At 45.5% G+C, this 26,605-nt stretch overlaps 2 pseudogenes; both read left to right on the top strand.

The window, feature by feature from the left end:
• On the top strand, positions 1-26,336 carry LOC129393031 (olfactory receptor 7E24-like; annotated as a pseudogene).
• LOC129398576 (olfactory receptor 7E24-like) lies at positions 13,719-18,959 on the top strand (annotated as a pseudogene).
• Positions 26,337-26,605: the final 269 nt, after the last annotated feature.

The raw sequence follows: 26,605 nt of genomic DNA, 5'->3' as shown, positions 1-26,605 counted from the left end.
ATACAATATATAATGAATATAAAATGTATACAATATAATAAATATATAGTATAATATATACTGTATATTATTACTATTAATATAAACTATATGTTTATTATGAACGATTTTAAACTTAGAGATAAGCACAGAAAAACAGACCTCAGTAGGACCACCTGAAAGATTTAATAGATGTCAATACTTTGGCACACTGGTATCGGATCTTTTGAAAGAGAAACCAAATTGTGTCCAGGCATGGTGTCTCACGCCTGTAATCCAACCATTTCGGGAAGCCAAGGTGGGAGGATTGCTTGAGACCAGGACTACCCTGGGCCACACAGTGAGACTCCCATCTCTACAAATAAATAAGTGAAAAAAGAAATGGATAAAGATAAAACTAAAACCCTTACCACTCCTTCACCCCTACCCAACCCAAAGGTAACTACTATCTTGAAGTTATGTTTACCATTTCCAAGCATATTTTTCCTCTTTCTACGTGTGCATATATTCATAAATAGCCTATGATGCACGTAAATTTTCTACATAAATTCGATTGTGTTGGAATGACGGGGAGTGACTGAATGGCTGCCTGCTCACGTGCAGCCCCTGCTTGCTCCAGTAGATGTCACTCGGGTCCCAGTCGGCGAGGGCACAGCTGTTCTGTTCTCAGCAGCGAGTTTGGGATTCCCTCTGTGGTAGTACTGACTCGCTTTGCAGTCTGAGACTGTTCACCTGCAAAATGCAGTAGCTTTATTTTTCAAAACGTAAAGTAACATCGGAAACAATGACACCTCGAATGATTTCAGTTGTGACTGGGTGTGGTGGCTCACGCCTGTAATCCCAGCACTTTGGGAGGATGAGGCAGGTGGATCACTTGAGGCCAAGAGTTCGAGATCAGCCTGGGCAACATAGCAAGACCCACATCTCCAGCAAAAACACAAAAATTAGCCAGTCTCATAACCTGGTCTCAAAATACATAAATAAAAATTTAAAAATAAAATTAAAAAAATTAACAAAAAGGATGATTTCTTTACCTAGAGAGGAAGCTCAAGAGAATGCAAGCACAGGGCAGAGGACAAAGAGCTGCGTTCATGTCCCTCTTGCTCAGCCGAGCAGCAGACAGGGCTTGGGCTGGCCAGGCCCCTCCCTGCCTCAGTGCCCTCCTCTGAGAATGGGAGAGTTGGACTGATTCAGGGGTGGCAAATAATCCCATGTCACATGCCGCCTCTTGTCCATTGACAATGGCTCCCTGGAGGCTGCTCTGGGCAGAGAAAGAAAAGGTTCAGTCCTGGACCAGCAATAGAGGGGCATGAGACGGACAGGGCAGCATGCATGCTGCTGACCCAGGAGGCCACCTGAGGCCCTCCCAGCATAAAACCCACCTCCTGCCCTCCCCTGTGTGCTGGGGAGCAGCCCAGAGATGCAGACACACGGCCAGGACCATGCTCCCATCTGGGTTGCACACAGGTGTCATTATTTTGGAAGTGGTGTGGCTTACTTTCAGGCCCAGGAAGGCTTAGGAAGCTTGACCTCACAGGTGACAGACTCAGGACCAGGGAGCGCAGAGGCTGAGAAATATCCCCAGGTGCTGTGTGTGCTGTGATCAAGCTCTGGTCTTTCCCACCTGAAACCGCCAGCAGATTAACCCTGGCCCCCAGGTCCACGGCAGAGCCTGAACACACATCCACAACTTCCCCACTCACTCAAATTTGCCAACAGATCCAGCAAATTTGGTGAAACAAAAACAAGTCCAGAGAAGTAAGTGCTGCCAGTTTGATATGGTTCCAGGATGCAGTCATGGCCGGTGTCTTCCTTGGGACATCTGTTGGTCCTAGTGACTGGCCTGGAGGCAGGGGCATGGACAAACTGGTCCCTAGGGCACACTCCAGAGGGCTGAGAGCCCCACTGGCTGAGCCAAAGGCACCAGCAGCCTCCCTGCCTGCTCCTCCTCCTGGCCCCTCCCTGACCTGCCCTCTTGCTGGCCTCAGGGCCCCGGGGGAGGCCTAAAGAGGCCGTGGGAGTTTGGCTACCATTATCCGGCCCTTATCACCACTAACGTTCAAGCTGACACTGAGCCCACTTAGTTCAATGACAAGGAGCCGACCTGGGGGTCACGCCTGTCTCCAGAGAGCCGGTGCTATCTCGGTGACCTGCGGAAACCTTGGCATGAGCTCATGTTTTCTGACGACAGAGGACCCCAGCCGTATCACAGGCCCGTGCCCCCACCCTCCGCATCTGGCATGAGCCGGGTGAAGGCTTTACCATTACTTACTGAAATAGCAACACTGATAACCACAGCAGACACAAGCGCATTGATGAATTTCCATTCAGAAAAGCACCTACTCCAGCCCTGCCCACTGCCTGCATGTGTCCAACGCGGTGGACAGCCAGGCACAGGCAGAGCCATTCTTGGACACAGCCCCAAAACATCACCACCCCCAACTCAGCCCCCGTTGTTCGGGAACAGGCCTCAAAATCTGGCCATGAACTGCCCTAAGACTGGCCATAAACAAAATCTCTGCAGCACTGTGACATGTTCGTGATGGCCATCGCACCCACGCTGGAAGGTTGTGGGTTTACCAGAATGAGGGCAAGGAACACCTGGCCCACCCAGGGTGGAAAACAGCTTAAAGGCGTTCTTAAACCACAAACAATAGCATAAGGGATCTGTGCCTTAAGGACATGTTCGTGCTGCAGATAACGAGCCAGACCCATCGCTTTACTTTTGCCCATCCCTTTATTTTCCATAAGGAATACTTTTAGTTAATGTATAGTCTATAGAAACAATGCTTATCACTGGCTTGCTGTCAATAAATACATGGGTAAATCTCTGTTCCAGGCTCTCAGCTCTGAAGGCTGTGAGACCCCTGATTTCCCACTCCACACTATATTTCTGTGTGTGTGTCTTTAATTCCTCTAGTGCCACTGGGTTAGGGTCTCCACGACTGAGCTGTTTTCAGCACCCCGTGAAGATATGATGTGTCCATAGGCCGTTAGAGGAATATGTATCCCGAGAATTCATGCTACAGCATACTTTCTCCTCACTTGGGAAAATGCCTTCAGGATAGAAACCTTGTTTAATATATTTGTATGTTCCGAAATTGTCCCCCGCCTCACCAGCACAGGCTGTTCAACATAAACGGGCTGGGTTGAATTGAATCGGGCAGAGTTGACAGAACACAGGACCAGGAAGCAGGTCACCCAAGCTGCTGGCCCTGCCATGGCTCCTGGTGGACGTGAGGGAGGTGAGTTTCCTCTCTATGCTCCAGGTGGAGTTACCTTATATGGTCTTAAGATCTGTCTATTAAGAAGAGCACTTAGTGCATTTACATTTAATGTCATTACTGACATATTTGAGTTAAACCTACCACTTCTTTTGTAATTTTCTTTTTTTAATTTAATTACTTATTTATTTATTTATTTTTGAGATGGAGTCTCACTCTGTCACCAGGCTGGAGTGCAGTGGTGCGATCTCTCCTCTGCCTCCCAGGTTCAAGCGATTCTCCTGCTTAAGCCTCCCAAGTAGCTTGGACTAGAGGTGTGTGCCACCATGCCCATCTTATATTTGTGTTTTTAGTAAAGACAGAGTTTCACCATGTTGGCCAGGATGGTCTCAATCTCTTGACTTCGTGATCCACTGGCCTCAGCCTCCCAAAGTGCTGGGATTACAGGCATGAGCCACTGCACCCACCTCTTTTGTGATTTTCTGTTTGTCCTGACTGTTCTATGTTTGTTTTTCTCTGTCTTCTTACCATCACTTTTTTAATTTTTTATTTATTTATTTTTTTGAGACAGGATCTCGCTCTGTTGCCTAAGGCTGTAGTACAGTGGCGTGATCACAGCTCACTATGGCCTCAACCTCCTGTGTTTAAGCAATTCTCCTGCCTCAGCCTCCTGCATAGCTAGAATTACAGGTGGAAGCCACTACACCCAGCCAATTTTAAAATTTTTTGTTGAGACGGTTTCACCATGTTGACCAGGCTGATCTCAAACTCCTGGGCTCAAGCAATCCACCTGCCTCAGCCTCCCAAATTGCTGGGATTACAGGCATGAGCCACCACACCTGGCTCTTCATCACTTTATTTAATTTTATCATTCCATTCTTCCCCTCTACTAATTTGGAAAGTATATGCGCTATTTTATCATGATTACCCTAGCAATTAAACATACAGAGTTAACTTCTCATCAAAGTGTAAAATTGAGTGCTATTGACTGCGAGTGGTGGCGCTTGCGTGTAATCCCAACATATTGGGAGGCCAAGGTGGGAGGATCATTCTATCTCAGGAGATCAAGACCAGCCTGGGTAACATAGCAAGACCTCATCTCTGCTCAAAATAAAAAGTTAAATAAATAAATAAATAAAAATTAAAAATGAGTAGGGTGTGGTGGTAGTGCACATGTGTGATGCCAGCTAGTATGGAGGCTGAGGCAGAAAAATCACTTGAACCTGAAAGGTTGAGGCCGTAGTGAGCTGTGATCATACCACTGCACTACAGCCTTAGGCAACAGAGCGAGATCCTGTCTCAAAAATAAATAAATAAATAAAAAATTTAAAAAGTGATGGTAAGAAGGAGAGAAAAACAAACACAGAACAGTCAGGACAAATAGAAAATTACAAAAGAGGCGGGCACAATGGCTCACACCCGTAATCCCAGCACTTTGGGAGGCTGAGCCAAGTGGATCACGAAGTCAAGAGATGGAGGCCATCCTGGCCAACATGGTGAAACTCCGTCTCTACTAAAAATACAAATATAAGATGGGCATGGTGGTACACACCTGTAGTCCCAGGTACTTGGGAGGCTGAGGAAGGAGAATCGCTGGAACCCAGGAGGTGGAGGCTACAGTGAACCAAGATTGTGCCATTTGACTCCACCCTGGGTGACAGAGCAAGACTGTGTCTCAAAAAAAGAAAAAAAAAGAAAGAAAGAAAGAAAGAAAGAAAGAAAGAAAGAAAGAATTTGATTACCTTCCGAATTATATTATTACCTTTTTTGTCTGGCTACTTTAAGATTTTTTTCTTTGACTTTGGTTTTCTTCAGTTTTATTAAGATGTGTGGAAGTATGTTTTATTTATTTAGGTAACGATTTATTCTATTAGATTTGATTTGTGGATTTGGGCGTTTTATCAATTCTAGAAAATAATTAACTGTTATCACTTCAAGTATTGCCTCTATTCTATTCTCTTTTCTGGGATTCAACTAAACTTATTCTGTCTTCTATATATCTTATCCTTTCTTCTCTGTTTTCCATTATCTCATTTCTTCATGTCGCATTCTGCTTAATTTCTTCTGGATAATTTCCTACTCACTAATTCTCTCTTTAATTGCTTCCAATCTGCTGTTACGCCCATTCATTACTGAACTTTTAATTTTCTGTTATTGTATTTTTCATTTGTACAAGTTCTTTTTGCTTCCTTTTAAAATCTGCTGTGTTTCAAAGTCATTGAAAGAGAAGGAAAAAAAATCTGCTATATTGCTCTTGAAAGTTTCCTGCAGATATTTCCTAGCTTCTTCTATATTTCCTTAAGCATGCTAATTATATTTTTGGTGGGTTTTATTTTTGTGTGTGTCAGTGGGAGAGTCCCTCTCTGACTATTCCAGCAGTCAAAGCATTTGTAGATCTGATTCTCTTGCCTGTTCTTTCTCCTGGTTCTCCTCACAGTACCTTATTTTCTTCTGGTGTCAGGTTACCTTTCATTGTGTGCTGCTCATTGCACTAAAAATATATTTATAGTAATCATTTCAGGTCCAGGATGACACTACCTTGCTCCAAAAACGATTTTGCTTGCCTCTGCAGGGTGCCTAGAGGCTCCCATTAATATTGGTAATATCACCCTCTCACCTTCCAGATATTAGGAACAATATCACAGAAGGGGTGTACACTGCCTGCAATACTGGGAGTAATAGCATTCTCTTCTTCCGTGAATATGAGGAGCAATATCACTGGGTGGATGTACACCCACTGCTATACTGGGAGTAACGTCATACTCCACCCCCTGGAGATTATATTCGGATAAATATCACCAGGTGGGTGTACACCTACTGTGATATTGAACGGAATATCATGCTCTCTCCCTCCCTGGACATTAGGAACAATATCACAGGTGGGTGTACACCCACTGAGGTATTAGGCGTAATGTTAGTATTCATTATTACTCATTTATTATTCATATGAATATGAATTACCAATATTAATATTTAGAAATAATTGCTAATAAAAAGTTTTCAGGTTACTAATATTAATATTATTAGGAGCTAATATTACTGTTTTCTAATGAATAAGATCAGTATCAGTTATTAATATGAGGCGTTATTAATCATTAATATCAATCATTTATTGTTATTGTTAGTATAACTATTTAATATTCATTATCATTATTATCGGCATTGATTTTAAAAATTATATTATCAGTTATTAATACTGATAATTATAATTAATACCAATAAATACTAATAATTATTAGTAGTAATTAATAATTGATACTATTAATTGATATTATTAATTCATAATTGATATTATTAATTCCGATAAGTAATATTGCGCCATTCCACACAGTATCGCAGAAAACGTACACCCCCCCTGTGATGTTCCTAACAGCCAGGGGTAGACGATGCCATTACGCCAAATAACGCACCGGGTGGGCATCCCTTCTGTGATCTTGTAGCTAATATCCGGGCGCGGAGAGGACGGTATTAATCCCAATAATCCAGAACGTGTAGACCTCCCCTGTGTTATTGTCCCTGATATCCAAAGGTGGAGAGGAAGATATACCTCCCAATTTCGCAGGGGTTGTACACCACCCCTGTGACATTGCTCCTAATGTCCAGGGGTAGAGAAAATGACATGACTCACAATATGGCAGGGGGTGAACACCCCCTTCATGATATTGTTCCTAATATTCAGGGGGGAAGAGTATGATATTCCTCCCAATATCACAGGGGGTGTACTCCCCATATGCCAGAGGGTGGATAGTATCCCGATCTGTGATGGACTCCTCCACGATGCGGGGAGTAATGTCATCCCCCTCTTCTTCCCTTGCTATTACGATACACATCGCAGCGGGGCGGGCAACCCCCACGATGCGGGGAGAAATATCACCCCCCCCCCCACCACTGATATTACGAGCCACATCGCAGGGGGGTGGACACTCCCAGTGATGCGGGGAGTCATATCTATCCCCTTTCCCCATGGATATTAGGAGCCACATCGCAGGGGCGTGGACACTCTCCGCTGATGCGCAGAGTAATTTCAATCCCCGTCCCTCCCTGCATGTTAGCAGCCACTGTGGACACACAGTGTATTTACCATATTTCCAGTAAGATCATCTTTTCCATTGAACCTTATGAACAAGATCACAGAGGGGTGTACACCTCCTGCGATATTGGGGGTAATATCATTCTCTCCTCCACTGCATACTGGGAACAATATCACCGGTGCTTGTATTCCCCCTTCCATCTTGGGAGTCATATAATACTTGCCTTCCATATATTAAGAACAATAGCAAAGGGGGGGTGGACACTTTGACGATATTGGGAGTAACACCATTCTCTCTACCCCTGGATATTAGTAGCAATATCACAGGGGGATGTGCATTTCTTGTGATATTGAGAGCAGTATTATTGTCTTCCCCCACTGGATATTAAAAACAATACCACAAGGGGCGTCAAACCACCTGACAAATTTGAGCAAGTGTTATCCTCTCCGCCCCCCCCCTCCGCCCCCGGATATGAGAGACAATAATACGGGGGTAATGTACACCCACAGCTTTATTAGGAGAAGTGTCATCCTCTCCTCCCTTGGATATTAGGAACAATATCACAACGGGGGTGTACTGCCTCTGCGATATTGGGAGTAAAATTATCCTCTCTTCCCCTGGATGTGAGGAAGTGTATCAGAGGGGGAGGGTGTACATTCCCTGCGATATTCAATGTAATCTTATGCTCTCCCTCCCAGGGTATTAAGAACAATATAACAGGAGGGGTGTACACCCTCTGCGATATTGAGAGTCATATCATCCTCTTTTGCTCCGGATTTTAGGAACAATATCACAGGGCTGTGTACACCCCCTGCGATATTGGGAGTAATATCATCCTGTCAACCTGAGGAGAGAAGCCATTTCTCTGCTGTCTCCTGTCTCTGAAGAGAAGGAGGAAGTAAAAGTTGAAAAACAACAGGAATGAAGTCGGTGGCAAGACCAGCCGGTGGCACTGATGAGCCGGCCTGAGGTGAAAAGATTAACCACCCCCACTCTAAGCGCATGTGCTCTCAATCCATCACGATTCTTTCACGTGGAACCCCTTAGAGTTGTAAGCCCTTAAACGGGCCAGGAACCCTGTCTTCCTTTGGGGGTTGGGCTCTTAAGACAAGAGTCTGCCGACACTCCCGGCTGAATAAAAAAATCTCTTCCTTCTTCAATCCACTGTCTGAGGGGCTTAAAATCTCTTCCTTCTTCAATCCACTGTCTGAGGGGCTTATTCTGCAGCTCCTCCTGCTCCATCTCTTGGTTCACGTGACTGGGAATCCAACCCAGGCAGCGGCACTGAGAGCGGCAAAGCCTAACCACTAGACTACCAGGGGGACCTAGAACCTTGTGGGAAATAGATTGCTCACAATTAGAAGTGGGTTGGCCATACGAAGGAAGCCTGGACATGTCCCTTGTTTCTAAGGTGTGGCACGAGGTAACTGGTAAAGGATACCTAGACCAGTTCGCATACATAGACACTTGGTGACAGCTGGTGCTAGACCCCCCACACTGGCTAAGAGGGCAGGCAGCAGCAATACTAGTACCAAAGGGACAGATGGCTAAGGAAGGATCCCGCTCCACCCACCCAGAGAAATCAGCTCCTGAAGTTCTGCTCCACCCAGCATCAGAAGATCCATTGCAGGAGATGGCACCAGAGATCCCATTGGTGTCCTCCCCTTACCAGGAAAAGAGGCTCCCCACTCTTGAGCCATCAGTGCTTGCGCCTCTGTAAGACAAGCGTATCCCCAGGCCACCCAGAGTAGACAAGAGAGGAGGCGAGGACTCGGGAGAAACCCCTCCCTTGGCAGCTCATTTAAGACCCAAAACGGGGATCCAAATGCCCCTGAGAGAGCAGTGGTATACAGGGATAGATGAGGATGGTCATCTGGTGGGGAGGCGTGTTTTTGGGAACCAGCCCTTCACCTCTGCCCACCTTCTCAACTGGAAAAATAATACCCCGCCCTATACTGAAAAGCCACGAGCTCTAATTGATTTACTCCAAACTAATATCCGGACCCACAACCCCACCTGGGCTGATTGCCACCAGTTGCTCATGTTCCTCTTTAACAGAGATGAAAGGTGGAGAGTGCTCCAAGCAGCAACTAAGTGGCTAGCAGAACACGCACCAGCTGATTATCAAAACCCCCAAGAGTATGGAAGGACCCAGTTACCAGGAACCGACCCCCAGGGGGACCCACATGAAAGAGAGGATATGCAAAGGCTAAACCAAGACAGAGAAGCTCTCTTGGAAGGATTACAGAGGGGAGCTCAGAAGGCCACAAACGTTAACAAGCTCTCTGAGGTCATTCAGGGAAAAGAAGAAAGTCCAGCACAATTCTAGGAGAGACTGTGTGAGGCCTATGGTATGTATACTCCCTTTGATCCCAATAGCCCTGAAAATCAGCACATGATTAACATGGCTTTAGTCAGTCAAAGCGCAGAAGACATTAGAAGAAAACTGCAGAAACAGGCTGGGCTTGCAGGGATGAATACATCGCAATGATTAGAAATAGCTAACCAGGTGTTTGTAAACAGGGAAGCAGTAAGCCGTAAGGAAAATGGCAAAGAGAATGAACGTCAGGCCCGGATAAATGCCAACCTGTTTGTTAGCTGCAGTAATCAGAGGGGTCACCACAAAGGGCAAGGGAAGGGGGGCCCCGGGAAAGAAACTCAGCTTGGCTGTCAGAGTTTGCAACGTAACCAGTTTGCTGATTGTAAAGAAATAGGACAGTGGAAGAACAAATGCCCTCAGCTAAAAAGAAAACCAGGTGACTGAGAGCAGGAGGCCCTGGACAAGGAGGAAGGGGCCCTGGTCAACCTGGCAGAAGTGTTTCTGGACTGAGAGAGACCGGGCTCAAGTGTCCCCAAAAAGCCTCTGGTGAGAATGACAGTCGGGGGTAGAGACATTGATTTTCTTGTAGATACCGGTGCTGAACATTCGGTAGTAACTACCCCGGTCGCCCCCTTATCCCAAAAGGCTATTGACATCATCGGAGCCACGGGGGTTTCAGCAAAGCAAGCTTTCTGCTTGCCTCGGACTTGTGCTGTAGGAGGACATAAAGTGATTCAGCAGTTTTTGTCCATGCCTGACTGTCCCTTGCGCTGGTTGGGAAGAGACTTGCTTAGCAAGCTGAGAGCCACTATCTCTTTTACAGAGCACAGCTCTTTGCTGCTAAAGTTACCTGGAACGGGAGCCATTATGACCCTTATGGTCCCCCGAGAGGAGGAATGGAGACTTTTCTTAACTGAGCCCTGCCAAGAGTGAAGACCAGCTCTGGCTAAGTGGTGGCCAAGAGTACGGGTGGGACACAACCCTCCAGGGTTGGCAGTCAACCCAGCCCACATATTCATAGAAGTGAATCCTGGGGCCCAGCTGGTTATGCAAAAACAGGACCGGGTCCCCAGAGAAGCCCTTCAAGGTATCCAGGTCCATCTCAAGCACCTAAGAACTTTTGGAATTAGAGTTCCTTGTCAGTCTCCATGGAACACTCCCATCCTGCCTGTTCCCAAGCCAGGGACCAAGGACTACAGGCTGGTACAGGATTTGTGCTTGCTTCATCAAGCTACACTGACTTTACATCCAACAGTACCTAACCCGTCCACATTGTTGGGGTTACTTCCAGCTAAGGACAGCTGGTTCACCTGTTTGGACTGGAAAGACACTTTCTTTCGTATTGGATTAGCCCCTGAGAGCCAGAAGCTGTCTGCCTTTCAGTGGGAAGATCCAGAGTCAGGTGTCACTACTCCGTACACTAGGACCCGGCTTCCCCAAAGGTTCAAGAACTCCCCCACCATCTTTGGGGAGACATTGTCTCAAGACCTCCAGAATTTTCCCACCAGAGACCTTGGCTGCGTGTTGCTCCAGTAGGTTCATGAACTTTTGCTGGGACACCCCACGGCAGTTGGGTGTGCCAAGGGAATGGATGCCCTACACTGGCACCTGGAGGACTGTTGGTATAAGGTGTCCAAGAAGAAAGCTCAGATCTGCTGACAGCAGGTACATTCTGGGGATTTACTATCTGACAGGGGGAACACAGCCTGGGATTAGCAAGAAAGCAGGTCATTTGCAATCTAGCAGAGCCTAAGAGCAGAAGGCAGGTGAGAGAATTCTTAGGAGCTGTGGGGTTTTGTAGACTGTGGATCCCAAACTTTGCAGTATTAGCCAAGCCTTTGTGTGAGGTCACAAAGGGGGGGGGGACCGGGAAGCTTTTGAATGGGGATCCCTACAATGGCAAGACTTTCATGACCTAAAGGAAAAACTTATGTCAGCCCCAGGCCTGGGGCTACCCGATCTGACAAAGCCTTTTTCATTATATGTGTCAGAGAGAGAAAAGATGGCAACTGGACTTTAAACCCAAACTGTGGGGCCCTGGCCGAGGCTGGTGGCCTACCTCTCTAAACAACCAGACAGGGTTTCTAAAGGATGGCCCCAGTGTTTAAGGGCCTTGGCAGCAACTGCCCTGCTAGTACAAGAAGCAAATAAGCTGACTCTTGGGCAAAGCCTGAACATAAAGGCCCCCCAAGCTGTGGTAACTTTAATGAGTACTAAAGGACATCATTGGCTAACGAATGCCAGACTCACCAAGTACCAAACTTTGCTCTGCAAAAATCCCCATATAACCATTGAAGTTTGTAACAGCCTACACCCCGCCACCTTGCTGCCGGTATCAGAGAGCCCTGTCAAGCCTGATTGTGTAGAAGTGTTGGACTCAATTGACTCTAGCAGACCTGACCTCCAGGACCAGGCTTGGGCATCAGGAGACTGGGAACTATACGTGGATGGGAGCAGCTTCTTCAACCCCCAAGGAAAGAGAGGTGCAGGGTATGCAGTGATAACTCTGGACACTGTTTTTGAAGCCAGAACGTTGCCCCAGGCCACTTCAGCCCAGAAAGCTGAGCTCATTGCTTTCATTTGGGCCTTAGAACTCAGTGAGGGTCAGACTTTCAACATTTCCACTGATTCTCGTATGTCTTTTTGACCCTTCAAGTTCATGGAGCATGATAGAAAGAAAAAGGCCTATTGAACTCTGGGGGAAAAAGACAGAAAATATCCACAAGAAATCTTGCAATGATTAGAAGCAGTATGGAAACCCCACAAGGTGGCAGTTACCCATTGCAGAGGACACCAGTGAGCTTCCACCTTGCTGGGTTTGGGGAATTCGCATGCTGACTCAGAGGCTTGGAAAGCAGCATCTGCCCCCTTCCAGGCATCAGTGCTCCCTCAAGCACCTGATCTTGGACCTGCTTCTTCTAAAGAAGAAAAGGACTTTCTCCAGGTAGAGGGAAGGACAAGTGATGGAGGAAGGATGAATTCGGTTACCAGATGGGAGAGTAGCTGTGCCACAGCTGCTAGGAGCTGCAGTTATACTGGCAGTGCAAGAAACCACCCATCGAGGTCAGGAGTCACTGGAAAAGTTGTTAGGCCGGTATTTGTACATCTCGCCTTTGTCAGCCCTTGCCAAAACGGTGAGGCAGCGGTGTGTTACCTGCCGACAGCATGATGTGAGGCAAAGTCCAGCCGTTCCGCCAGGCATACGAGCTTATGGAGCAGCCCCCTTTGAAGATCTCCAGGTAGGCTTCACAGAGATGCCAAAGTGTGGAGGTAACAAGTATGTACTAGTTTTTCGGCATACCTACTCTGGGTGGGTGGAGGCCTATCCAACACGAACTGAGAAAGCTTGTGAGGTAACCCCTGTGCTTCTTCGAGATGTGATTCCTAGGTTTCGACTGCCGTTACGGATCGGCTCAGATAACGGGCCTGCGTTTTTGGCTGCCTTGATACAGAAGACGGCGAAGGTATTGGGGATCACATGGAATTTGCATGATGTCTCCCGGCCTCAGAGTTCCGGAAAGGTGGAGCGGATGAATCGGACGATCAAAAATAGTACTATTGTCTTCCCCGCTGGATATTTGAAACAACACCACAAGGGGCGTCAAACCACCTGCTAAATTTGAGGGAATATTATCCTCTCCTCTGCTCCCCCGGCCCCGGATATTAGAGACAATAACACAGGGGTAATGTACACCCACTGCTTTATTGGCAGTAATATCATCCTCTCCCTTCTTGGATATTAGGAACAATATTACACTGTGCGTGTACGCCTGTCGCGAAATTCAGTGGAATGTCATCCTGTGCCTCCCTGGATATGACGAACAATATCATGGGGGATGTACAACTTCTGAGATATTGGGAGTGATATCATCCTCTCCCCTCTGGAAGTTAGGGACAATATCACAGGGCTAGTGTACACCCTCTGGGATGTTGGGACTAATATCATCCTCCCGCCCACTGGATATTAAAAACCATATCACAAGGGGCGTGTACACACACTTCGATATTGGTATGAATACCATCCTCTCCCTCTTTGGATATTCGGTGCCATATTTCAGGTGGGGTATACACCACCTGATTTTGGTGTATACACCAATACACCACCAATATTGGAAGTAATATGATTTTCTCCCCATTGGATATCAGAAACAATATCACAGGGGGTTATGAACAACCCCTGCGATATTTGGAGTAATATCATCATCTCCCCTCACGATTATTAAGAACAATATCGTAGGGGTGGGGGGTGTACACCCCCTTTCATATTTGATATCATCCTCTTCCTCCCTGGATATTAGGAATAATATCAGGAAGGGATGTACAGACCCTGCGACCTTTGCTGTCATAGAATTGTCTCTCCCCTAGATATTAGGAAAAATGTCACTGGGGATGTGAACAGCCCTGCGATATTGAGAGTAGTATCATCCTCTGCCCCCTTGCATATTGGGAACAACATCACAGGTGGGCTGTACTGCCTCTGTGATATTGGGAGTAAAATTTTCCTCTCTTCCCCTGGACATTAGGAAGGGTATCAGAGGGGGAGGGTGTACATTCCCTGCGATATTCAACGTAACCTTATCCTCTCCCTCCCAGGGTATTCAGAACAATATTACAGGAGGGGTGTACACCCTCTGCGATATTGAGAGTCATATCATCCTCTTTCGCTCTGGATGTTAGGAACAATATCACAGGGTTGTGTACACCCCCTGTGATATTGGGAGTCATATCATCCTCTCTCCCTGTGGATATTAGGAAGAGTATCACAGGGCTGTGGAAACCCTCTGCGGTACTGGGAGTAATATCATCCTCTCTCCCTCTGAATATAGGAAGATTTTCACAGGGGTGTGTACACCTTCTGCAATATTGGGAGTAAGATTATCCTCTCCACCCAGGAAATGACTAACAAGGTCATGGGGGTGTGTACTCCCCCTGCGATATTGGGAGTAATGTCGTCCTCCCCAAACCTGGATGTTAGCAACGAGATCACAGAGGGGGTGTACACACCCTGCGACATTGGAAGTAATAGGATCCTCTCCCCACCTGGATACGGGGAAAGATACCACAGCGCGGTTATACGTTTCCTATGCTGTTGGGAGTAATATAATTCTTTTCCTTTCTGGATATTAGGAAGAATATCACAGGGGTGCTGTACAATTACTTCGATATTGGGAGTAATACCATCCTCTATTTTCCTGGATATTGGGCACAAAAACACAAAAGGGTGTACAACCCCCGCGATGTTGGGAGTAATAGCACACTCTCCTTCCCTGGATGTTAGAAAACAATATCATCAGGGCTGAACACCCGCCGCGATAATGGGAGTCATGTTTACTCTTTCACAGGCCATTTGGAACAATATCACAGGGGGTGTTTACAAACAGGGGTGGTGTACACCCCCTGTGATATTGGGAGTAACATCATTCTCTCCACCTCTGGATATTAAGAACAATATCCCGGCGGGAGGTGGTACACCCCCAGTGATATTGCGAATAATGTCATCCTCTCCTTCCCTGGATATTAGGAGCAATATCACAGGGGGGGTGTACAACTTCTGTGATATTGGAAGCAATATCATCCTCTCCCCCGCTGGATATTAGAAAAAAATATCACTCACTGTGTACACCCACTGTGATATTAGGAAGAATATTGCAGGGTGTACACCCACTCTGACTTTAAGAGAAATAGCTCCCTCAAATGTCCCAAACAATATCACAGGGTATACAAGGATATTTCCCTAGGATATTACAAATACTATCACAGGGTGTACACGCACTGTAATATTAGGAATCGTATCTCCCTAGGTGATATTAGGAGTAATATCTACCTAGTAGATAACAAATAACATGGCAGGGTGTACACCCACTTTGATATTAGCTGTAATATTTTTCTAAGTTGTTACAAATAAGATCACCGGGTGTACCAACATGGTGTACACTCACTGTGATGTCAGGAGTCGCATCTCTGTAATATATTATGAATAATATCACAGGGTGTACACCCACTGTATTATTAGGAGTAAGATCTCTGTAGGATATTACAATTAAGATCACAGGGTGTAGAGCCACCATGATATTAGGAGCAATATCTTTCTAGGATATTACAAATAATATCACAGGGTATACGCCCACTCTACTGTCAGGAGCAATATCTCCCTAGGATATCAAAAATCCTATCACAGGGTGTCCAATCTCTGCCTTCCAGGTTCTAAGGGATTCTCCTGCTTCAGCCTCCCCAGTAGCTAGGGTTACCCGCCACCACACCAGGCTAATATTTTTTTATTTTCACTGGAGACGGGGTTTCACCACGTTGGCCAGGCTGGTCTGGAACTCCTGACCTCAGGTGATCCATCAGCCTCGGCCGCCCAAAGTGCTGGGATTACAGGTGTGAGCCATGGTGCTGGGCCAGGAGTTATAGAGTCTGTTCATTTGGAAACACAGCTCCCATCTTTCAATGTGCATGTACTTTTATGAAGAAATGATGTCAGAAAGCCGAAGGATGATAATAAATATGAAAAGTAACAGGCATGTGAAAAGGTCTTCCGATTGAGAACTATAAGGTTCGATTTCATTTTCATATAATGGGGTCCTAGCTCTTGTGTCGTCCTTTTACATATTCTACATCAAGGGAAGTTGTAGCACGGTGTCAGAATAAAATAGAGTGTATTTCATGGCTTCTTAATTTCTTTCAATTAGACTGAGATATTTTTCTTAAAGAGAGAAGGACATTGTCATTGCATTGTATTTTTTCTGAAAAAAGGAGGCCGTATTTTACTGAGATCACGGATTTGTTATATATGAAGTTTTAGTCTTATAATGTTCTTCAGTGGATATTCTCTAAAGTAGTATGTACAGGAAGCCTCTTATAGCTAAAAAGTAAATCACGTAATAATTCTGAGATTTTTGGAATTGTCACAACTGAGAAACATTGCTGGTGGTGTATGGTCCGCAAGTGTGAAGATGTTCCTTGTGAATTGCTCGCATCTAGCATTAAGGGCTGATTTTTAACTTTTATTTTTCCAATCCTCTTTCCTTCTCAAGGTGTCCAAGACACACAGAGCCACGGAATCTCACAGGTGTCTGAGAATTCCTCCTCTTGGGACTCTCAAAGGATCCAGAACTGCAGCCAGTCCTCGCTTTGCTGTCCCTGTCCCTGTCCATGTATCTGGTCATGGTGCTGAGGAACCTGCTCAGCATCCTGGCTGTCAGCTCTGACTCCCCCCTCCACACTACCGTGTGCTTCTTCCTCTCCAACCTGTGCTGGGCTGACATGGGTTTCACCTCGGCCACGGTTCCCAAGATGATTGTGGACATGCAGTCGCATAGCAGAGTCATCTCTCATGCGGGCTGCCTGACACAGATATCTTTCTTGGTCCGTTTTGCATGTATAGAAGGCATGCTCCTGACTGTGATGGCCTATGACTGCTTTGTAGCCATCTGTCGCCCTCTGCACTACCCAGTCATCGTGAATCCTCACCTCTGTGTCTTCTGTGTTTTGGTGTCCTTTTTCCTCAGCCTGTTGGATTCCCAGCTGCACAGTTGGATTGTGTTACAATTCACCATAATCAAGACTGTGGAAATCTCTCATTTTGTCTGTGACCCCTCTCAACTTCTCAAACTTGCCTGTTCTGACAGCGTCATCAATAGCGTATTCATATATTTCGATAGTACTATGTTTGGTTTTCTTCCCATTTCAGGGATCCTTTTGTCTTACTATAAAATTGGCCCCTCCATTCTAAGGATTTCATCATCAGATGAGAAGTATAAAGCCTTCTTCAACTGTGGCTCTCACCTAGCAGTTGTTTGCTGGTTTTAGGGAACAGCCATTGGCATGTACCTGATTTCAGCTGTGTCACCACCCCCCAGGAATGGTGTGGTGGTGTCAGTGATGTACGCTGTGGTCACCCCCATGCTGAACCTTTTCATGTACAGCCTGAGAAACAGGGACATACAAAGTGCCCTGCGGAGGCTGCTCAGCAGAACAGTGGAATCTCATGATCTGTTCCATCCTTTTTCTTGTGTGGGTGAGAAAGAGCAACCACATTAAATCTCTACATCTGCAAATCCTGCCCCTTAGTCACGTTATTTTTGTGGCTTGATGGCTTTTATTCCTTTCCGCATTTCCTATGTGAATATTGTTTTCTTCTTTATGTCTTTAACTGGAATGGGTGAGGATTCTGGGATCCTTTGTTTAGCTTAAACCTCATGACTGAATCGTCTATACCTAGGCGGCCTCCTTTGGTTTCTGAGCAATAACACTGTCATCCAGGTGGAATCACAACCATCTTTTTATATACGTGAAGTCCTCACTTCATTTTGGAATTCCTTGAAAATTGACTTTATGGAAACAATGTACAGGAGGTCCTCCAACACCACTGGTTCTTCAAAGTTGTGTAGTTATAATGTTGGAGAGGAATAAGTGGTTTCACTATTCCTAATTTTGCCTCAAGGTGAAGTTTCCAAGAGACTTTCAAAGATGTTAAGTGAGGACATACTGTACATCAAATTCATATCCTCTTCCACAGTTCATGTGGAATTTATTTATAAACTGCTTCTAGAGAATCTATTTAGGCAGGTTCTGTGTAGAGATCCATGTCGCCGTTCCTCAATCTTGGCTTTGAGTCAAATCACCTGGGGAGCTTACACATGATGAGGCCTGGGTCTCAATACCTGAGATTCTGATTTCTCTGCACCTGTGTGAGTGTGTGGATTTTTTTTTTTTTTTTTAAGCACCAGAGGGGGTTGCAATGACGAAGTTTTTAGAGGCATCAAGCTCCAATGAGTAAGAACAGAAGTTAATTGTAATATGATTTCTTCAAATATTGTCTTCAAATGCATTGTCCATCAACACCGTACCAATGTTTATTATGCTGTTGTTTCTTACCATTTCGCATTTTCTATTTTTTTCTTTTTCTTTCTTTTTTTTTTTTTTCTTTTTGAGGCAGAGTTTCACTCTTGTTGCCCAGGCTGGAGTGCAATGGCACGATCTCGGCTCACTGCAATCTCTGCCTCCTGTATTCAAGCGATTCTCCTGTCTCAGCCTTCCAAGTAGCTGGGATTACAGGCATGCGCTACCATGCCTGGCTAATTTTTTTTTTTTTTTTTTTTTTTTTGGTATTTTTAGTACAGACAGTGGTTCTCCATATTGGTTAGGCTGGTCTTGAACTCCCGATCTCAGGTGATCCGTCAGCTTCCGCCTCCCAAAGTGCTGGGATTACAGGCGGGAGCCAACGCGCCCAGCCACCACTTAGCATTTTCATTTTACATTTGTTGAAATTACAGATTTATACACACATTGATTGCTGCTTTGTTATACACTTGCATATACATAAGATGGGAAATAGAAAAGAATAAAATGGGCACAGTATCCCTGAAGGTTCACATTCCGAGACATGTTAAAAATATTTGTTTTTTAGAAATTTGTTTCAATTGAGAAACTGTGGTATACACACACAATGAAGTATTATTCAGCCTAAAAAGGAATAAATAAAATTCTCTCCACTGCAGACAAAATGGATGAGATTGCAGGTCTGTATATGAAGTGAAATAAGCCAGGCACAGAATGACAACTATTTCATGTCCTCACTTCTATGTAGGAACAAAAAAGAAAATCTTGGCCAAGTGTGGTGGCTCAGGCCTGTAATCCCAGCACTGTGGGAGGCCGAGTCGTACGGATCACTTGAGGCCAGGAGTTCGAGACCCGCCTGGCCAACATGGTGAAACCCCCGTCTCTACTGAAAACACAAACAATTAGCCAGGCGTGGTGACGCGTGCCTGTAGTCTCAGCTGCTCGGAGGGCTGGGGCCCAAGAAGCGCTTGAACTGGGGAGGCAGAGCTTGCAGTGAACCCGGATTGTACCTGTATACTCCAACCTGGGCAACAGAAAGAGACTCCATCACACACCTACACACAAAAGGAATCTCAGGAAGGTGGAGAGTATAAAGGGGGTTAGCAGATGCTAGGAAGAAAAGGGGTGGGACAGGGAATGAAGACAAGTGGATAATTGGGTCCCAAAATACAGAAAGATGGAATAAGTGAGTTCTAGTGTTTGATAGTACAGTATGAAAATTTTAGTTCACAGGAATTGCTTGCATATTTCCAGATGCTTTGGTAAGAAGCTTCCCCATTTTCTCATTATGCTGGTTTTTCAGCTACTCTCTTTCTGCTCTCGAAATCGTGCTGGATTTTCTGTTTTTGGCTTTTTGTTTTGAGACAGAGTTTCACTTTTGTTGCCCAGGCTGGAGTGTCATGGTGCCATCTTGGCTCACCGCAACCTCTGCCTCCTGGGTTCAAGTGATTCTCCTGCCTCCATCTCCCGAGCAGCTGGGATTACAGGCATGCCCCAGCATGCTAAGCTAATGTTGTATTTGTAGTAGAGATGGGGGTTTCTTCCTGTCTGTCAGGCTGGTCTTGAACTCCTGACCTCAGGTGATCCGCCCACCTCGGCCTCCCAAAGTGCTTGGATTACAGGTATGAGCAACCGTGCCTGGCCCATGCTGTATCCTTATCTGTTGTCTGTTGTTGGTTTGTTCTGGAGCCCAGAAATAACTTCTCCCCTATATGTTCAAATGATTTTTAACGTGAATGCTAGGAAAGCTCATTGGTGGAAAAGCAGCCTTTTCAAGAAATGGTGTTGGAGAAACTTGATTTCCACATGCAGAAGAATGAAGGTGGACCCTATGTCACACCAGGTGCAAAAATTAACACAAACTGGGTCAAAGACCTAACCCCAAGTGCTGAAAGTATAATATGCCTAAAAGAAAATATTGGCCACACTTTCATGACATCAGATTGGGCAATGTTTTCTGGGATATGACACCAAAAGCATTGGCAACAAAAGAAAATTAGATTCCTTGGATTACATCTAAATGACAGACACTTCTGTGCATCAGCAAACACTGTGAACTGAGTGAAAAAATAACCCATGGATTAGGAAAAATATTTGCAAATCATATCTCTGAAAAGAGGCTGATATGCATCATATAAAAAGAACAGCTAGAACTGAACAACAAGAAACCCAAAGCATCCCATTAACAATGGTCAGAAGACTCGAGTAGACGCGTCATTAAGAAGATATAGCAATGGCCAATAGGCATCTAAAATGATGTTCAAAATCACTCATCATAGGGAAGCGCAAATCAAACCAAGAATGTGATACCACACATTAGGATGGATATGATAAACAAACAAGCATTGGTGAGACTAGAGGAAAGTAGGAATGCTCGAATCTGATTGGAGGGAATGTGAAACCATGAAGGAACAGGGAAAATAGTATGGTATGTACCGGAAAAAGTAGAAACAGGATTATCAGATGTTCCCGCTGTTGCACTTGTGGGTACCTGCCAAAAAGAATTAGAAGCCAGGAGTGGAAGAGAGATTTGTACACCCAAATTCATAGCAGCATTATTCACAAGAGCCAAAATGTGGAGGCAACCCAAGGGTTCGTGGACTGATGAATGAAAAAGCACACTGCAGTTCCTTCATACAATGGAAGACTATTCAGCCTTCAAAAGGCAGGCACTTCTGGCCGGTGCGGTGGCTCATGCCTGGAATCCCAGCATCTTGGAAGACCGAGATGGGCAGGTCACCTGAGGTCAGGAATTCAAGACCAGCCTGGCCATCTTGGTGAAACCCTGTCTCTACTGAAAATGCAAAAAATGAGACGAGCGTGGTGGCCTGTGCCTATAGTCACAGTTACTCGGGAGGCTGAGGCACAACAATCGCTGGAACCCGGGAGGTGGAGGTTGCAATGAGCCCAGATTGTGCCACTGCATTCCAGCCTGTGCGACAGAGTGAGACTCCATGTAAACACACAACAAAACAAAACCAAAAAAAAAAAAAAACACCCAAACACCCAGACAGGCACTTCTGACACAGGATGCAACACGGATGAACCTTGAAGACATTCTCATCAGTGAAATAAAGAAATCCCAAAAGGATGAACACGCTCAGGCTCAGTGGCTCGCACCTGTAACCCCAGCACTTTGGGAGGCTGAGGCAGGCGGATCACTTAAGGTCAGGAGTTCAAGACCAGCCTGCCCAATATGGTGAAAGCTTGTCTCTATTAAAAATACAAAAATTAGCTGGGCGTGGTGGCGCACGCCTGTAATCCCAGCTACTCGGGAGACTGAGACACAAGAATCACTTGAACCCACGATGTGGAGGTTGCAGTCAGCCCAGACCACGCCACTGCACTCCAGCCTGGGCAACAGAGAAAGACTCTGTCTCCAAAACAAACAAACCAAAAAAATTAAACACGGTATGATTCCACTTATATCACGTGTCTAGAGTAGTTAAAGTTATAGAGTTGCAAACTAGAATGGTGGCCCCCAGGGGTGGGCGAGAGAGAGAGGAATGGAGAGTTTGTTTAATGGGTGCAATTTCCATTTTCAACGATAAAACTGTTCTGGAGATGATGGCGGTGTTGGTTGCTAAACAATGCAAATGTATCTAATGTGATTAAACTATAAACTGAAAAACAGTGGAAATTGTAAATGTTTATACTGGCCATTCTATATGAAATAATCTATATTTATAATTTTTAACATTTATACGTGGTATATTTTCCCATAATAAAAGATGAAAATTAAAGCACTTGGATCTTGTAAAAGAAAAGAAAGAAGCGAATAATACACACAAGCTCTCTCCTGATTAGAGGAAGAGCCCCAAAGCTCCTATGGACACTCGCTTTTCTCTTCTTCTTCTTGCATGATCATGAGGAAATCCTTAGAGCTTGGGGAACTTGGGTGACTCTGGCTAATGCGGGGCTCTGTGCCTTGAGCCCCCCAGGCCATAGAATAGTAAATACTCAGTCTGTGCCTCCAGCCCTGCAGTGTGAGGTTGCAGTCCTGTGGGCTCCACAACCGTCACCTGTATCGGGAGGCTCATGTCTCATCCTGTCTTCTGGCCAGCCTTGTGGATGGAGTCTGAGCCTCCAATGTGCACCATGCAGGGAGAACAGTGGACCTGTTCTCAGTGGTCATGGCCTAGCAGAGGGGAAGGGCAGTTCAGTGAGTGCTGAGGGACGGTCGGGAACCTTGTTTGTTTCCTCATCCTCAGGACAAACAGGACAGTGCGGTGGGCAGACGAGAGGAGACCAATGTGCAAACTGTCAGCTCAGCAGACTGTGGAGTTCCTGTTCTTAGTTGTGGTGGGGGGTCTCTCTCAGGAATCTTCTTCAAAATTTTGCTTCCCTCCCCCACTTGTTGTCCTTTTCATAGACATCTCACCCATGATAGCAGGGAATGAGTCCCTCTAAACTGTTCCCTCAGAAGAACAAAAAGATGATGAAGGTGATGATGAGGATAAAGAGGATGATGACAGACACCATGGCATCATGAACCCTTCCTGAGGGCTTCCTAAAGGCCAGGCTCTGAGCTCTGTGTTCTATGCAGCTTGTTTCATTTCATCTGCGTAGTCTCCCAGTTATTAGTGCACATTTCATGATGATTTTACAGACTAGAAAAGGAGCACCACATTTTCATAGAACTTGTACCAGATCATGAAGTCAAAAAGGGTGAAGCCCAATTTGAACCAGGCAGTCTAAGTCCAGACACATGGCATTTGGCCAGTCCTCTCCCTGCAATCAACCTGCCCTCTCAAATCCTCATCACTCAGGCCGATGCCCCTGCTCACTGTGCCCTTCCCTTTGGGGGTTCCTTGTAGACCACAGCTAGACCAGTGGGTGCCACAATCACTGTGTCAAGAATGGAAAGGGCAGCTGAGATCACATCGAGGATTCCAGAAAGAATTGGCACAGGATCATTCAGGACGCATCTCTCCCTTGCCCCTGTTCCTGGCTTTCCGTACAGCTCTCGACTTCCTCAAAGGACTCATCATTTCGGGGTTTGGCTTCCATTCTTATTGAGGAAGCTGGAAAGTGTTTCAAAAATGCTCCTCCGATGTGCCTGTGGTTAAGACCTCTGAGCTCTGTTGAAAACTTTTGGAAGCTGGGCGTGGTGGCTCACGCCTGTAATCCCAGCACTTTGGGAGGCTGAGGCAGGCGAATCACAAGGTCAGGTATTCGAGACCAGCCTGGCCAACATGGTGAAACCCCTTCTCTCCTAAAAAGAGAAAAATATTAGCCAGGCGTAGTGGCGGGCCTCTGTCATCTCAGCTACCCGGCAGGCTGAGGCAAGAGAATAGCTTGAACCTGGGATGCGGAGGTTGCAGTGAGCCGAGCTCACTCCACTGCACTCCAGCCTGGGCAACAGAACGACTCCGTCTCAAAATAAAAAACAAAAACAAAAGAGAACCCAAACATTTTGAGTGTTGGGAGACCATCAAGTATATTGCCCGGGACTTAGAGTCTGGCCATTAATTTTCAATACCACCCTTTCTACTTATCTGTATGGCAAAGGGTGAGACGTCCATCCTCTGAGATTCAGCACTCTCATCTGAGTTGATTTCTAGTTGATCCAATGGAAGTGAGCGACGATTAAACCGATCGTGGGTGCCCGCTGCGTGATCTCTATGTGATGGACGCGTAAAGTAAAGGCAAAGTGAATTTTAGATACATTCGTTAATATTTTAAGCTTAAACTCCACACGGTTCAACAGAAATATCCCCTGACCTGAAGTTCTGGTTTCCCTGCATTCCAGACAGGACATTTTGTTTTTTCCTTCTCTCAGTAAGGACTGAGTACTGTGAGAGGAACAAGTGATTCTCTTTTGTTTCTGATTCCCCAGAGCCTATATCTTGCTTGGCACATAGGAGACAGCAAAAGGAAACACCTATGTGAATTATTGCATTGACACTTCCTTGGTTCACAAAAATTGGCTGTCATCAGTGTGACGTCAGTGTCACAGAGCGTGTGTTTTTGGTTTTTTGTTTTTTGAGACAGAGTTTTGCTCTCGTTGCCCAGGCTGGCGTGCAGTGGTGTGATTTCGGCTCACTGTAGCCTCTGCCTCCCAGGTTCAAGCCATTCTCCTGCCTCAGCCTCCCGAGTAGCTGGGACTATAGGCGCGCGCCGCCATACCGGGCAAAGTTTTTGTATTTTTAGTAGAAGCAGGGTTTCACCATGTTGGCCAGGATGGTTTTGATCTCCTGACCCCGTGATCCGCCCTCCTCCGCCCCCCAAAGTGCTGGGATTAGAGGCGTGAGCCACCGCGTCCGGCCAAACTTTCTGATGAAAACTCTAAGTCCACCGAAGCTAAGGACAGGAGTTAGAGCTTCCATGAATTTTAAAACAAGACCCACCGATGTGATTAAGCAATTACTCTCTCGAAGGAGAAAAGTCCGAAAACACAATGATGAAATCACTAGGACCTAACTGGCATGTGGAACTATTTTCTGCTTATGAACTATCAACTTTCATTTCATTTCTGGATGGCATGGTCTCAGCTGTTATACAGTGTTTACAAATGTTCTAAATCAAGGGAATTTGTATCAATCTATTCGAATCAAATAAAATATTTGAGTTCTTAATTTCCTTTAATTAGGATAACCATTTTCTTAAAGTGAAGAGAATGGTTTTATTACATATTTTTCTTCGGAAAAGATAGGCTGTATTTTCTAGCAATTACGAATTTGTTGTTCTATATGACGATCTGGTTCTTGGAGCATTCTTGAATCTAGTATCTCTAAGGCAGGTGTGTATAGCAAGAAGTGAATAACACAGAAATCAATGATGAAAGCATTAGAAGACAATTGAGTTTGTCAGAACTGCAAAATATTGCTGAGTGTGGATTGCTCTGAAATCTGAAAACATTACTTGTGAATTGCTTCTATCCAAAATGCAGACACAATGCTGGGTGTTGGTTTAGTTGTTTCCGATTTTTCAACCCTCTTTTCTAGGCAAAAGCTGTCCAAACTCTACAGACCCACAGAATCTAACAGATTCTCTCTATTCCTCCTCCTAGAACCTCAGAGGATCCAGAACTGCAGCTGGTCGTCGCTGGGCTGTTCCTGTCCATGTGCCTGGTCATGGTGCTGGGGAAACCGCTCATCCTCCTGGCTGTCAGCCCTGAGTCCCACCTCCACACCCCCGTGTACTTCTTCCTCTCCAATCTGTCCTTGCCTGACATCGGTTTCACCTCCACCACCGTCCCCAAGATGGTTGTGGACATCCAATCTCACAGCAGAGTCATCTCCTATGTAGGCCGTCTGACTCACATGTCTCTCTTTGCCATTTTTGGAGGCATGGAAGAGAGACATGCTCCTGAGTGTGATAGCCTATGACTGGTTTGTAGCCATCTGTCACCCTCTATATCATTCAGCCACCATGAACCCGTGTTTCTGTGGCTTCCTACTTTTGTTGTCTTTTTTTTTTTTTTCTCGGTCTTTTAGAAGCCCAGCTGCACAACTTGATTGCCTTATGAATGACCTGCTTCAAGGATGTGGAAATTCCTAATTTCTTCTGTGACCCTTCTCAACTCCCCCATCTTGCATGTTGTGACACCTTCACCAATAACATAATCATGCATTTCCCTGCTGCCATATTTGGTTTTCCTCCCATCTTGGGGACCCTTTTCTCTTACTCTAAAATTGTTTCCTCCATTCTGAGGGTTTCATCATCAGGTGGGAAGTATAAGGTCTTCTCCACCTGTGGGTCTTACCTGTCAATTGTTTGCTGATTTTATGGAACAGGCGTTGGAAGCTACCTCAGTTCAGATGTGTCATCTTCCCTGAGACAGGGTGCAGTGGCCTCAGTGATGTACATGGTGGTCACCCCCATGTCACCCTCTGTGACATTAGGAGTAGCATCTTTCTAAAATATTATGAATAATTTCCAAAAATTTACACCCCCTGTGACATTAGAAGTAACATCGCCCGAGGATATAAGAAATAATATCAGATTGTGTACCTGCATTGTGACATCAGTAGTAACATCCCTTTAGGGTATTACGAATATTATCAGAGTGTGAAGACCTTCTGTGACATTAGGAGTAACATCACCCTACAATATTGGGAATAATACCCCACGGTATACACCACCTGTGACACTGGTGGTAACATTTCTTTAGGATATTACGAATAGTATGACAGGGTGTACAGCCCCTGTGATATTAGGAGTAACATATCTGAAAAAACTTTACAAATAATATCACGGATTGT

Source organism: Pan paniscus, chromosome 7 (assembly GCF_029289425.2).
Source record: "Pan paniscus chromosome 7, NHGRI_mPanPan1-v2.0_pri, whole genome shotgun sequence".
NCBI classification, from domain to species: Eukaryota; Metazoa; Chordata; class Mammalia; order Primates; family Hominidae; genus Pan; species Pan paniscus.
This window is presented reverse-complemented; position numbering and strand designations above follow the sequence as displayed.